Source organism: Lepidochelys kempii, chromosome 14, assembly GCF_965140285.1.
Source record: "Lepidochelys kempii isolate rLepKem1 chromosome 14, rLepKem1.hap1, whole genome shotgun sequence".
NCBI lineage: Eukaryota > Metazoa > Chordata > Testudines > Cheloniidae > Lepidochelys > Lepidochelys kempii.
The window spans coordinates 39,058,954-39,069,006 of record NC_136393.1 but is presented as its reverse complement, the minus strand read 5'-3'; the positions used below and the strand labels follow the sequence as shown (position 1 = coordinate 39,069,006).

General features: G+C 53.9%; 1 long non-coding RNA gene and 1 pseudogene across 2 annotated transcripts; both read right to left on the bottom strand.

Annotated features, from left to right (window-relative positions):
• Nucleotides 1–527: 527 nt before the first annotated feature.
• On the bottom strand, nt 528–2,250 carry LOC140898408 (uncharacterized). Its single transcript, XR_013634710.1, has 3 exons — nt 2,141–2,250; nt 1,773–1,805; nt 528–1,245 (listed from the first exon to the last, which is right to left on the bottom strand). It is a non-coding gene; the product is annotated as an uncharacterized LOC140898408 (long non-coding RNA).
• Nucleotides 2,251–2,642: 392 nt separating this feature from the next.
• LOC144929101 (class I histocompatibility antigen, F10 alpha chain-like) lies at nt 2,643–8,305 on the bottom strand (annotated as a pseudogene). The gene is made up of 4 exons (XR_013634534.1): nt 8,157–8,305; nt 7,038–7,318; nt 5,042–5,319; nt 2,643–2,989 (listed from the first exon to the last, which is right to left on the bottom strand). The product of XR_013634534.1 is annotated as a class I histocompatibility antigen, F10 alpha chain-like (transcript).
• Between the last annotated feature and the right edge of the window lie 1,748 nt (nt 8,306–10,053).

Below are 10,053 nucleotides of genomic sequence, written 5' to 3'. Positions count from 1 at the left end.
CACACACACACACACACACACACACACACACACACACACACACACACACACACACACACACACACCCCCCCCCCCCCCCTGTCTCTGTCTGCCATGCTGTCTCCCTTCCCTCCATTGGTGCTGCCTTGTAGAGTGTGAGGCTACATTAACAGCAATGTGTTAACCCTTGAGGGCTCAGCCGAGTGTTAGTTCATCATTTAGCAGTAAGGCATTCCCTGGGAAATATCCCTTCCTCCTCCACCCTCTAACTTCACCACCTCAACCAAGCTTCACAACCATCGTAGCTGTGAACAGTATTAAATTGTTTGTTTAAAACTTATAGTGTGTGTGTGTGTTTGTGTGTGTGTGTGTGTGTGTGTGTGTACAGTCTTTTGTCTGGTGAAAATAATTTCCCTGGAACCTCCCCTCCCCCCCCCCTTTACATTCATTCTTATGGAGAAACTGGATTCGCTTAACATCATTTCGCTTACAGTCGCATTTTTCAGGAACATAACTACAACGTTAAGCAAGAAGTTACTACACTTGCCCCGAGGTTTAATGCTGTAGAACGCGTTTTCCAATCACAAAGGTACTTTATTTGTGTCCAAATTTAAAATAGAAATGTCACACTCGTAGCAAATGGTGACAGGAATGCCCCCGTCTGTCATAACGTGCTGCCCCTGGACCGGAGCATGAGGAAAGGGAGAGGTAGCACTACTGTGATAGGGGAACCCCCATCATTGCGCTTTGTTACCCAAAAATCCACGCAGTCCGCAGGTCTGTAGGTATCTGAGACATTGGAGGTCGTGTGTCAGTCCCCAGAAATCATTTCTTAAAAATGAAAAGCCAGCAAAAAGTTGGAACTGGAAAAGAAATAGGGAAAAACCCATTCCACATCCCCTCAGCCACAGCCAGAGAGGGATAGATCCTCATCTTTCTGCAAGTCCTGCTCCACCCAGAGATGCTAACAAACCACCGTCTGATATCTGGAGGCTCAGTGGCTCAGTTTGGAGCAAATTTTTGTGTGTCAGAAAAGCTGGTGGCATCTCAGACTGGAGCTCGATGAGAGCAAAGGGTCTTCTTCCTACAAACCACAATTTTTGCATTCAGTTTTTTCAAGCGGGCCCATTTGCCTCACAGATGGAGGTGGCATCCCATAATTCCTCACTGGATGGCCAGGGCCACTCTGAACATAGCTCCGGGCTCCCATGCTCTGGATGTCTGTTCCCGATGAAGAGCTGGAAGCAGAAACTTCTCCAATTTTTGCTGCGGTACAGAGAGAGAAAACACTTGTTTAGAGGTGGCTTTACCTGTTGGGAACCCCAGCTAGGGAAGGAGGATGGGAATTCAGCTGTGGGTTTCCTCCCGCTATGCCCCCTCATGGACCCCAAACTAAGCTCTGCACAGAAACCCCTGATCCTGACAATGGGCAGGCCTCCAGGAGAGAGCATAACAACCCTACGCACCATCTCCCGGGGCTCCAGGTACAGGCCTGCACTCCTGTCCCCAGAGTGCATGCTGGGATGCTGGCCAAGGTTTGCTCTGGGGGGTGACCTTTGGATGCTGTTTCCGCTCTTTGGGGTTCCCCGGGTTTTGAGCGAAGGCAGCGCGTGTGTCAGAGATTCCAGGGGAGCCGGGGAAGGGTGATGGCTGGGGATGGCCCCACAGATTTCCACAGGCCCAGGAATTGTCAGGCCTAGAGTAAACAGCAATCGGTGCTCATCTCCAGTCACTACTCCCCTCCCACTATGATGCACTGGGGCATCTGGGCCCTGTACCCCAGATTTACTCACTGGCTGCCAGAGCGTAGCTAGGTCTCCATGGGCCTGAAACACAAGCAGAGAATGAGGATCAGTGCAGGGGAGCAGGGTAACCCCTCCCCCATGGTGACCCTGACTCCCCCTTCCCCAGACACAAGGCTCCCCGTGACCCCGACTGCACCTCGCCGAGGCCAGCCCTACCCCAGTGACCCCCCGCACAATAAGATGCCCAGTCAACAACAGAGCCCACTCTGCCCCCAGCAGGACCAGGCTACTGTGATTAGCGCTGCCCCACCTCTCCTTGGAGGTGGGAGGACCCATTCATCCTTGGCTAGCTGGGCCACCCCATTCCCGAGCCCTCCCCCCGCATACATCCCAGCTTCACAGGGAGCAGCTGTTACCTGCTGATTTTCTCCTCTACAGGGTAACGCTGGCTCCTATGGCTCCAGCCAGAACCAGCGCAGCCAGGGTGATGGAGGCCAGGACCCAGAGGGGCAGGGGGCCCTTCTTCCCAGGGGCTGTGGGATGGAGAAGGACTCAGGTCAGCGAGGGGAGCATCCACTGGTCCATCCTCCTGGGTCAGCCACAGGCTTTTGCCTTGAACCTCTCCCCAAGGGCCTATGCAGAGACCTGGCCTCCAGAGGAGAGGAAAGTCCGAGGCAGGAGGTGAACAGGGATGGGGCACAAGACCAAGCACTCTGCCGGGCACTGCCAGCCATACACACCACACAGTAGCTGGGCCTTTCACTTGTAATAACATCAGCCTATGGAACTCACCGTCACTGGATGCCACCATGGCCAGAAAATCAGATTCTCTGAGGGATCGGCCATTTCTGTGGGTCACACAAATCCCCAGACTAGAAGAGTTCACACTGATGATGGGCAGGGATATTGACCCTTCTGCTACAGGGGCTCACCCCATCTCTGAAACTCCAAGAGGGCTGTGCCCCCACCATTCGCCCCACCCTTACCCCAGACAAGCGCAGGCTCTGCCAGGCTGCTGTGCTCTACCCGGCAGGCATAGCGGTGCCTGTCCTCCTCCTGCAGGGAGATCTCAAGAGACGACTGCATGTAGTAGGTGCTGTCAGCGTTGGGCAGGATCCCGCTGGACTCTTTCTCCACCAGGATGTCTTTTCCATCCCGCATCCAGGAGATGTGGATGGGACGTGGGTAAGAACCCCTGGTGTGGCAGGAGAGGATGATGGAGCCGTCGGGGGCGTCTCTGCAGGAAACTGAGACCTTGGGGGGCACTGGGAGGAGACACAGGGCGTTAGCCAGACGCCGGGGGCTGGGACCATGTAACAGAACAGGTAAAGGCCCTGCAGCGTGTCTGATAGACTAAGGCCAGAAGAGACCATTGTGGTCATCTAGTCGGACCTCCTGCACATTGCAGGCCACAGAACCTCACCCACCTGCTCCTGCAACAGATCCCTAACCTCTGCCTGAGCGACTGGAGTCCTCAAATCGTGATTTAAAGATTTCAAGTTACAGAGAATTCACCATTGACACTAGTTTAAAGCAGCAGTGTCTCATGCCCCATGCTGCAGAGGAAGGCAACAACCCCACCCCCCAAGGTCTCTGCCAGTCTGAGCCAGCGGAAAATTCCTTCCTGACCCCAAATCTGGTGATCAATTAGACCCTGAGTATGTGGGTGAGACCCACCAGCCAGATACCTGGGAAAGAATTCTCTGTAGCAACTCATAGCCCTCCCCATCTAATGTCCTGTCTCTGGTCATTGGGGATTTTTGCTACTGGCAGTCACCAATGGGCCACACACCATCGTAGGTGGACCCATCATACGCTCCTTGATTAGGCTCAACAAGCCAACCTCTTTGAGTCTCCTCTCATAAGGTAGGCTCTCCATTCCTCAGATCATCCTAGTAGCCCTTCTCTGCACCTGTTCCAGTTTGAATTCAGGTAGTATTCACATGTGAGAGAGACCTGGTCTGCACCCATTTACACTGATTTGTAAATGGAGTTAGTTAATCTGGTGTCAATCCCCTCTGTTCTAATCCTTTCTCATATTGGTGTAGCTGAACTGGGTAGGTACCAGCAGAAGCCTGGGCCCAGGTCTCCTTCACTGCGCACGCTCCTGCACTGTAACCCAGCTACATCCAGGCAGGTTTTCACTGGGCCCTCCAAACACGCATGTGCGATTTAAGGGGCTAAGGGCCAGTTGGATTTCCAACCCCCCTCGGTGCCTAACCCCGGTGATTTCACAGGGAGTCAGGCGCCTCCCTTTGGAAATCCCAGCAGGCCCCTCTCTGCATCCTCGGGCACTTCAATCCCGCTGCCACACTGCCCCGAGTCCCTGGCCCTTTCCACGCCTCTGCCCTCGACTGAGGAGGTGCTAGCGCTGGGCAAAAGAAGCTCAAGGCAAGTGTTTTTTCTTTGTCGAATGACAAAATGCATCCCCCGCCCCATTCCCAGTCTGCTGCCTTCACACGCACAGACGGCTGGGCCTTTTCCGGCTCAAACTTGCCAAAATTAATCAACTCACAACCCAGGGCTGAAACGGTTCAGCCCAAAAAGGAGACGTTGGAGGGAGCTGGAAGCCAATAGGAAAGGGCTTGCAGAATGGAGGCGCCCAGGCAGCCAGAACTGCTAGCACCAGCTAATAATCTGTCTGCACTGGTAACAACTGAGAACAACCCGCAGTTCTCGGCAAGCTCGCCATTGCTCCATCTCCAGGCACTTTATAAAAAATGGTCAGCTTCTTTATCCCCATTATACAGATGAGGAAACTGAGGCACAGAGAGGGGTTGTGACTGGCCCAGGGTGACCCAGCAGGCCAGGGACAGAGCTGGAATAGAACACAGGCGCGCTTCATCACAGTCCCTCTGCCCAGCCACACCACCCTTTCCGGAGATACCCAAGCATAGGTGTCGGCTCCGTGGGTGCTCCGGGGCTGGAGCACCGACAGGAAAAAACATGGTGGGTGCTCAGCACCCACCAGCAGCCCTCCCGATCAGCGCCTCCCCTCCCCCGCAACGCCGTCTCGGCCCGCCACAGTCAGCTGTTCTGTGTCATGCAGGAGGCTCACAGGGGGAGGGGGAGGGGGCGGCACACGAGGGGGAAGGGGGCAGATCAGGGTGGGGAGAGGCAGAGGGGTTGGAGTGGGGGGCGGAGCGGGTGTGGGAAGAGGTGGGGCAGGAAGCGGTGGAGTGGGGGGAGGGCCTGGGGCAGAGTGGGGGTCGAGCATCCCCTGGAGCATTGGGAAGTCGGCACCTCTGTACCTAAGTCCCATTGGTGTGACTGTGCCCCTCCCGCACCCCATGCTAGCTCCTTGCAGGCTCACTCACCCTGCTGCCGCAGGACCCCACTCCCCTGCTGCACCGGGCTCTGCAGGGTGTCCAGACACTTTTGTTTCAGGTACCACCAGATGTACTGAGTCCACGTCTTGCCCGTCTCCCAGCTCTGCTTCTGAGGGAAGGCCGACTGCTCGGCCGCGACCCACGTCCCTGTCTGGTCGTCAAAGCTGATGAAGTCCCTCCCATCGTAGGCGTACTGGAACCTCGGGGGTCCACGAGGGCCTGGCCGCTCAGAGCGCAGCCCACGTCAACCTGCTCGGTGTGAAACCCTGGAGGCGGGGGAGGGAGAGAGCTCAGACCGGGCACTGAGATCTGGGAAACGTGTCCATAGGGTGGGGTGGGGTCAGTGACACCCATCTCTGACCGGTGCTGAGCGAGCGACCAGTTCCAGAGGACGCTGAGAAGCAGGAGGGTTCAGAGCAGAACCATGAGAAGGACTGAAGTGTTGGAATCCTGCCGGACAGTTACTCAGCTCCTGGCGTCTCTCCAATAGTGAGCATAGGGCTCCGTGTCTGCCACGGAAAGTCATGGAATCCGTGACTTTCCGCAACTTCTGTGACTTCTACAGTGGCCAGTGTGGCTGACCCCAGGGCTGCCCAAGCAGCTGGGTCTGGGGCCCCAGGGACAGCCACACCGGGCGCTGCTGGAGTGGCTCTGCAGCCAGCTGCTCGGGCAGCCCCGGGACCAGCTGCAGCAGTCCTGGGAATGGCTGGAGCAGCAGCTGCTCAGTGGCCCCCAGCAGCCCGTGCTGCTGGCTCCATCCCCCGCACCAGCAGCACCCCTCCGCCCCAAGATTTAGTCAGGGGTATTTATAGTGTAAGTCATGGACAAGTCACGGGCCATGAATTTTTGTTTACTGCCCGTGATCTGTCCACGATTTTACTAAAAATACCCATGACTAAATCGTAGCCTTAAACATAAGAGGTGCCATACTGGGCAAGACCAAGGTCTCCAATTGTAGCCAATACCAGAGATTCAAGGAAAGTTTTCAGAACAAGGCAACTTTGGAGTGATCCACCCCTGCCTTCCCCTCCCAGCTTCCGATAGTTGAAGGCTTAGGGTCGCCCCAAGCATAGGGTTGCATCCCTGCCCGTCCTGGCTACTAGCCATTGATGGATCCTATCTTCCAGGAACTCATCTAGTTCTTTTTTCAACCCAGTTATACTTTTGCTTTCACAACATCCCCTGGCAAGGAGTTCCACAGGCTGACTGTGTGTCGTGTGAAAAAGTACTTAGTCTTGTTTGCATTAGACCTGCTACCTATTAATTTAATCGGGTGACCCCTGTTTTTTATTATGGGAAAAGGTAAAGAACTCTTTTCTATTCACTTTCTCCCGTCATGATTTTATAGACCTCTATCATATCTCCCCTTACTCATCCCTTTTCTAAACTCATCAGCCCTAATCTTTTTAGTCACCTGGAAGCCATTCCATACCCTTGATCATCTTTGTTGCTCTTCTCTGAAGCATTTCCAGTTCAATTCTACGCTTTTTGAGTTGGGGTGACCACAGCTGCACACAATATTCTAGGCATGGGCATACAACTGATTTATACTGAGGCATTATGGTATTTTCGGCTTTATTTTCTATCCCTTTCCTAATGGTTCCTTTCACGTTTAGCCTTGGAAAAGGCTGTATCTGCACAATTATAATTTTTTGTGAGAAAGTTGCAATTTTGCCAGAAAACATTGGTTTTGTGTTGGGAAAATTGAAAGGGAAGATCCCACGGCTGCCCGGATCTCTGCCAGGGATTCTCCCAAGATGGAATCTCTGAAAAATTTCCTTCCCAGGGAAACCTCCCATTTCTGACTTTTCCTTCCGATCGGGAATGAAAACACTTCTGGGAATACCAAATTTTCTGTGGGAAGAAAATTCCTTTTTCCAGCCAGCTCTGGTGTGGGCAGCGAGGCTCCGATCCCCCAATGGGAGTGATTCTGAGCGGGCAGCTCTCTTGTGTCCATTCATAACAATACCTCTCAGACACTCACCGCCCGTCTGGTTGTGCAGCTGCATCCACCATCTGGTCTGACCTTTAGAGCCCTCCTCGTACCTCCAGAACTTCTGGGTCTTTTCCTGGAGATAGTCAGAGCCCACGGCCTGAGCCACCCACTCCTGGGTGGTTCTGACCTCTCGCGTGTCGCTGCTGTATTACGCCATCTTAACATCATCCAGCTTGGTGATCATGAGGTACTGATTGGTCCTCTCTTTGTCAATGACTCCTGTGACTAGTATATCCAGGCTGTGGCGCCCTAAAGTAACAGGGGAGAGGCTGAGTTAACCAGAGGCTTCCTCCCTTGCTCAGGGGACAAGAGGGTCACCCAGTGGGGACCAGCAGACTTCCCTCCCTCAACCCCATCCTGGGCAAGGGACAAGCTGGGATCCATCAGTAACTCACACGGCACTGTGCCGAGGGGGAATCAGGAAGGATGATCTCTCAGCCTGCGCCTCTGAAAGTCGGCGGCTTGATTAGGGAAGTCAGTTGGCGGGGGGGGGGGGGGCTAACTGCCCCCTGTAGAGCTCCTCACATGGCCAAATGCCCTGAGGATGGGAGGGGCGGATGGGCAAACTGCTTACAGCGGAACCTGGGGCGTCTGTGGCCCGTGTGCCACACGTAGGGCGTTATTTGGTGTTTACCAATTTTCACCCAAATTTTGGCTCACTGAGGTGCACAGAAGTACTGATTAGGGCAAGAAAATCCAGCCCGTGACAGTGGGTCGATGTGTTTCTGCTAACAATAGATTAGTCTAAGTGTAAAGGCGAGGCTGTCTGTTAACGTCCAGCAATGGAGAGGAAGATACAAACACACGCGCACGGAAACCAGGGCCGGCCTTAGGGGTGGGGCACCTGGGTGACTGTCCGGGGGCGCAGGTGGGCCAGGGCTGCTGTGCAGCAGCGCAGAGGTGCAGGCTGCCGGAGAAGAGTCAGAAACTGCTCCCAGCTGGCAGGGGAGCACTGAGGGGGGCGCCCAGCAGTAGCGTAGCTGGGGTGGGGGGAGCGGGGCAGCGGCCGCTCCCCCACTGAGCACAAGTGGTGCCTGGTCAATGTCTTGGCGCCTTTTAAACTTTCCCCTCTTGAGGAAATTTTCCCGCTGCGGCGCTTTTACTCACCCGGCGGCGGGACCGTCGGTGCCGCCGAAGACACCCGGTGTGAGCGAGGGAGCGCCGCAGTGGGTGGTGCCTTCTTTATTGGATGGCTCCCCCCATTCCCTCCACCTGGCTACGCGGCTGGCACCCAGATTTCTCCCAGCGAAGAACATGGGGGAGCATGAGTGGTGATGCACAGATACTGCTTCCCCCACTCCATATGTTTCTCCGTGCCCCTAGGGGGCTGTGGGAGAGCAATACCAAGTGCTCCATGCATCCAGGTCACTTTCTCCCCTCCGTTCCCCCCCGGGGGCTGTGCTGTGAGGCACCAGGAGCTGTTGCTTTCCTGTGCTGACACAGCCCAGATGGGGAAAAGTGACCTGGATGCAGAGAGCCCTGATGTCGCTCTTTGCTCCCCGCCTCACAGCCCCCTAGGGGTGCGTGGAGAAGCAGTGTTTGAGTGGGGGAGTGAGCAGCAATGCCAGCCGCTCCATGCATCCAGATCAGGTTCCCCACGTGGGTGCAGGAGGGGCGTTAGGGGTGAAGGGGGCACAGTGCAGGGGTTGGGGGCTCAGGGAGCCGGGGGCACCAAATACAAGTTTGCCCAGGGCGCCATTTCCCCTAAGGCGGGTCCTGAACACACACACACACCCCTACATGTACATACCCCTCAATGACAGGTTTCAGAGTAACAGTCGTGTTAGTCTGTATTTGCAAAAAGAAAAGGAGGACTTGTGGCACCTTAGAGACTAACCAATTTATTTGAGCATAAGCTTTTGTGAACTACAGCTCACTTCATCGGATGCATACTATGGAAAATACAGAAGATGTTTTTATACACACAAACCATGAAAAAATGGGTGATTATCACTACAAAAGGTTTTCTCTCCCCCCACCCCACTCTCCTGCTGGTAATAGCTTATCTAAAGTGATGACTCTCCTTACAATGTGTATGATAATCGAGGTGGGCCATTTCCAGCACAAATCCAGGGTTTAACAAGAACATCTGGGGGGGGGGGGGCGGGGAAACAAGGGGAAATAGGTTACCTTGCATAATGACTTAGCCACTCCCAGTCTCTATTCAAGCCTAAGTTAATTGTATCCAATTTGCAATTCATTTGCAATTAACTTAGGCTTGAATGCAATTAACTTAGGCTTGAATAGAGACTGGGAGTGGCTAAGTCATTATGCAAGGTAACTTATTTCCCCTTGTTCCCCCCCTCGCCCCCCCCAGACGTTCTTGTTAAACCCTGGATTTGTGCTGGAAATGGCCCACCTCGATTATCATACACATTGTAAGGAGAATCATCACTTTAGATAAGCTATTACCAACAGGAGAGTGTTTTTTGGGGGGGGAGGGGTGTTGGGGGCGGGGGAGAAAACCTGGATTTGTGCTGGAAATGGCCCACCTTGATTATCATACACATTGTAAGGAGAGTGATCACTTTACATAAGCTATTACCAGCAGGAGAGTGGGGTGGGGGGGGAGAGAAAACCTTTTCTAGTGATAATCAGCCATTTTTTCATGATCTGTGTGTATAAAAACATCCTCACTGTATCTTCCACTTTATGCATCCGATGAAGTGAGCTGTAGCTGAGGAAAGCTTATGCTCAAATAAATTGGTTAGTCTCTAAGGTGCCACAAGTCCTCCTTTTCTTTATACCCCTCAATGCAGATCATGAAATAACCCACCGTATGAGGCTCCTTTGACTTTCAATACTCAGATTTCCCCCTTTGTTGCTTTCCCCCCGTCCCCCCCAGTCCTCACCCCAATACTGACCCAGAAGGTGGGAAGTCTGTATTTGGCACTGGTTTTCACCCCCTTTTGTATGTGACACGGATAAACTCCCAGGAAAACTCACACGAAATAAAATCCGAAGACCAAGAGCTTTGGGCGTGTGAGTGTATGGGGGGGACGGA